Consider the following 4,964-nt stretch of genomic DNA (forward strand, 5'->3'; position numbering starts at 1 on the left):
GCCACAGGCACCAAGCCGTCCACTTTTTATTTTCCTACTCCATTCCCCTCTCCAATGCTGTCAATTTGTGAGCAACTCAATGTGGTATACTAGGAGGCCAGGGGAATCATGGGAACAGCATGGATTTTAGACACAGATGTAACTGAAATCAAATCTACATTATTAGCATTATTAGATGGAACTCCCGGACACATCAACTGACCTGCCTAAGCTTCACATTTCTCATCTAAAAACAGGAGTTAAATATTAAAATTTTCCGTGAGAATTAGATAAACATAAATGATATGACACACAGCACATAATAGGCATCCAGTAATGCCACTTTTCTTATAGTCCTTGGTACAATCTGCCAACCCTTTCTGGAGCTACCCTTCCTGGCACATGGCAGGATTGCACTTCCTGGCCCTCTCTGGGTAACCTGGGGCTGTGGGACTGGTCCCAGCTAAAAGCAATACCTACTAGAAACTGCCAAAGCAAGACCCTTTTTTCCTTTGGATTTGGTGAGTGGCAACATTCAATTTGACGGCTGCTCTCTCAGGGTTCCATGGTGCTAATGAGGATCATGTCCCTGCTGACCCATGAAGGACGAGTAGGGCAAGTGGTAACACATTTGAGGGCAGCGCTTGTGGCTCAAAGTAGTAGGGCACTGGCCCCATAAACTGGAGGTGGTGGGTTCAAACCTGGCCCTGGCCAAAAACTGCAAAAAGAAAGAAAGAAAGAAAGAAACCCATTTTATTTGCAGCCACTGAGATTTGGCAGTATTGTTCCGGCAGCATAACCCAGCCTGTCCTGTTCTTCTGTTGCTCTCCTCTACTTGAACAACCAAGTTTAAAGACAGAGTAGAAAGGAGCATCACTTAATCCCAGAAGACATCTGACAGGTTCTCTGATTTTACTCTGGTCATCTGATGAAGTCATGTTTAAAGGGTGAAGCTGGAAATAGCTTTTCTGGTGTGGAGGATAGGTCCATGTGTCACTCCAGGTAGAGGAGCTTGGGAAAGCAGAGATGAGAGGACAAGCTACTTAAGGTGTCATATACTAACCCTTGGGAAAATCTTGAGAAATCTTCTAGAGCTTTTATGTATTTCACATTTCCTCTTGGGTGAATTGACAACATTCTATTCTCCCACCTCCACCACCAGTGTTACTTAGGAAACATCAAAATGTTCCTAAGTACCAAAGAAACGAATCTATTTTATTCATAAATAAAGGCAGCATCTCTTTGAAATGAAAATTTCTTTCCCCAAATAAAATTTAATTTTGAAAAAAAATATAGTTAAAATATTTAAATGTTCTATATGCTCCTCCACATAAATTGACTAGATTTATTAATAAAAATATATCCTTTTAAGGCCAGTTGAATATAATCTAACAGCCATAAAACACTAGGCTAGAATGTCACATTCTATTGCAACATTGTTATTATTACCATGTCTCTGAATAATGTTTACCAGCCCTAGGTGATGATTGATAACTTTATGCAATATTTGCCACAGCTAAATTCCAGAACAGTACTTTATTTTTTAAAAAAGGTAACATTTATTTATTTAGACAGAATCTCAAGCTGTCGTCCCTGGGTAGAGTGCCATGGTGTCACAGCTCTCAGCAACCTCCAACTCTTGGGCTCTTAAGTGATCCTCTTGCCTCGGTTTTTCTTTTTAGTAGAGAGAGGGGTCTCGCTTTTGCGCAGGCTGGTCTGGAACTCATGAGCTCAAGCTCTCCACACCCCTCGACCTCCCGGAGTGCTGGGATTATAGCCTGAGCCACTGTGCCAGGCCAAAGGTAACCTTTACTAAGGTGTTATTATTGGTGGGCAGTATGGTGAGGGCGTAGATCAGGATTGCATTTAGTTGCATAGAACAGAATCCGAAACACAGTGGCCTACCCAAATGAAATTTATTTTTCTCGTGTCCTAAGAAGTCTAGAGACACAGGTAGATAGCCCACTACTGGGACTGCTGCTTGGGAGTCATCAGGGACTCAGGTTCCCGGAACTTCCCGCACTACGCTCATTAGCATATAGCTTTTGTCTTCTTGGTTACAAGATGGCTGCTTTTCTTCCAGGTTTCTCCATTCCAGACTGAATGAAAAAGGAAAGGCAAAGAGCAAAATACACATGCTGGCTGGGTTCATCCCCTTTTCATCAGAATCTGTCACTTTCTTGGAAACCTCTCCCTGTAGAATCATATGGTCACCATAGCTGTAAGGGAGCCTGCAGGTGGGAGTATTTTAGTTGGGCACATTGCCACCTCAAACAAGATCAAGTTCTGTTAATAAAAAAAGAAGGGTAGAATGAGTACCCTTCTTGGATAGAGAACTAGTAATATCCTTCATAGAGACTTAGGGGCATTCTCAGATTTATTGCACCAAAAGTAAGAAATACTTACTGATTTTTTTCCTGGGTTGTTTTCCCCCCCATTTTATACAGTAAGAAATGGAGGCACAGAGGGCTTAAATAACTTACCTGATGAGAGTAAACTGGAATCCCAAGCCAGGAATCCTTTGGAAGATGATTCTCAAGTATCACAAAAGGCAAAAATCTGAAGATGGACAACTTTAGAGATTGGTTCTGGGTACAGACCAGGCCTCTCGGGCAATCTGCCAGCCGGTCCCAATGGGAGGCAGTGTCATACGTTCCCTGCTGTAATCACATACTCTCAGACTCCAAATAGTCTTAAAAGAAGCAGCTGGGACACGCATCTGTATTAGTTTGCTAGGGAGGCAGAGTTCATAAGTCCAAAAAACTTGGCACTTCATTGGTTCTCAGCCACAAGGTGGGTTGGGGGAGGGAGAGTCCAAGGTGTGGCCTATCCGCCCTCTGGGCTTAGAGTGGGTGTTTCCGACTCAGAATAAGGCACTTCAGGTTCACTGAAAAATAAATATTTACAAAAATTTAAATAGCCATTAAAATGTGAGGTTTTTGTACTCACCCTGTTATCTTTATTCATTGTTTTAGTTAACTTTAACAGCTCCTGGCCTTTCCTAAAATACGTGAAGTATAGCAACAAGAAGAAAGGCACCGCTCTGGGAAGGAGAGCAGAGCCTGGGAGCCAGCCAGTGTTCTCAGGTTGTAAAATAAAATCTCTAGACCAATCGGACACTGGCCTCAGGCCATGGCAGTGATTAATGCCAGAGTTGTAAAAAGTGCTACAGTGGGAATGGTTAGTCAGGTTGTATTGCAAATTCTTGTGAGTTGTTCTTTTTTCTTAAAGCAGCTTAATATGAAACACATAATTTTCAGTTGTTTTGGAATCTAAAATAAAATTAAAGACTCATTTACTTCTCTCTTTTAATTAAGAACTTAAGGAACTTTATAGAAGAAAAGGAGCCTAAGTAACGTTAAGCTCCAAACCAATTATATTACTCCTAGTCTCCTTGGATCTTTGTTAATGTATAATACGTTAGTACATTTTTACACAGTGTAATTAGTGTAGTAGATATACAATTCTGGATTCTACTTTTTTCACTTAATCTTATTTCATAGGAACATTTTCAAACTTATTGGAAACATCTGTTCTTGGTTTTGTTTTAGCTTTAGAGTATTCTGTTACATTGATCTAACATAGTTCACTTAATTATCCCCTCAGTGATGGGTGTATGGGCTGTTTTCATAGTGTTGCTCTTATAAATGATGCTACTTCCCACATTTTTGCGCGAATTCTGTGTCTTTTTTGCTTTTAGGTTCTTAGGATTATATTCCCCAGCACTGTTTAGCCAGTGAGTGTGGTTATGCATCTCTTAGCTGGGCTCTGACTCACAGTAACATCAGCACTGTAGGAATGTGTAATACCTGCTTTTCCACAGTGCTGGATGTGCCAACTATTTACCTGCTGTCTCTCAGCTCCACACACTCTGCTTCATAATTCTGGGGCTAGGAGCCAGCAAACTACGTCTCCTGGGCTTCAGTTTTACCTGGCTTTCTGTTAGGTTCTGCCAATAGACAGGGCAGAAAAAAAGACAGCGGAAGGAGTGGGGGAGCCATTTCTCTCCTTTCTTCCTGGCAGTATCTTCTGAAGTGACTTCATTTCTGGATGCCCTCTCCCTGGTGTCCCCTGAATGCTGTTTGGCTCTCCCAGTGACACAGTGAGAAGTGCTGGTGCTGTTGGAGGGCTCTATCCTCCTCTGTGATCTTTGTGCTTTGTTTTCTGTCTTTCTGTCCTTGTTAATCTCAGGGTTAACTTGAGTTTTTGACCATTCAGTTGTCCCAGCAATATGGTTTCCAGTATTAAATATCCTTGCTTTGAAATAGATACCTACCAGGTGGTGCCTGTGGCTCAGTGAGTAGGGTGCCGGCCCCATATACAAAGGGTGGTAGGTTCAAACCCGGCCCTGGCCAAACTGCAACAACAAAAAAAAGTAGCCAGCTATTGTGGCAGGCACCTGTAGTCCCAGCTACTCAGGAGGCTGAAAAAAAAAAAAGAAAGAAAGAACCTCCCTTGGTTTCTAGTTTGCTGACTAGATCCTGATTTATAAGCTGAGTCTTATAATTCTGACATATATTTTATTAGGTTAGTGTCAGTATAACAGCATCCTAAAGTCTTATTTTGTAGTTTTTTTAAATTGTCAGTAAAAATTGTCTTTTAAAAACTATAAACATTTATTGATTTGTATAATTGTTTTTGTTTGTTTTTTGAGACAGGGCCCCTCCGTGTCGGGCTGGAGTGCAGTGAATAGCCACTGTACGCCAGCCTGGGTGACAGAGAAAAAGGCCTCGAGAGAGACTTGAGATAGCCAGAGAAGACACACAGAGAAGGAGAGGACCCTGTGAAGATGGAAGCAGAGACTGTAGTTATGGAGCCACATACTAAGAAATGCCGGGAGCTGTCTGGAGCTGAAAGGGGCAAGCAAGAATTCTCTCTTTGAGCCTCTGGAAGGAACATGGGGCAGGTTGGCCTTGCCAACACCTTGATTTTGAATTTCTGTTGTTTTAAGCCACCCAGTTTGTGGCGATTTTGTTGTAGCACCT

Source organism: Otolemur garnettii, unplaced genomic scaffold, assembly GCF_000181295.1.
Source record: "Otolemur garnettii isolate 467f Iridium unplaced genomic scaffold, OtoGar3 scaffold00098, whole genome shotgun sequence".
NCBI lineage: Eukaryota > Metazoa > Chordata > Mammalia > Primates > Galagidae > Otolemur > Otolemur garnettii.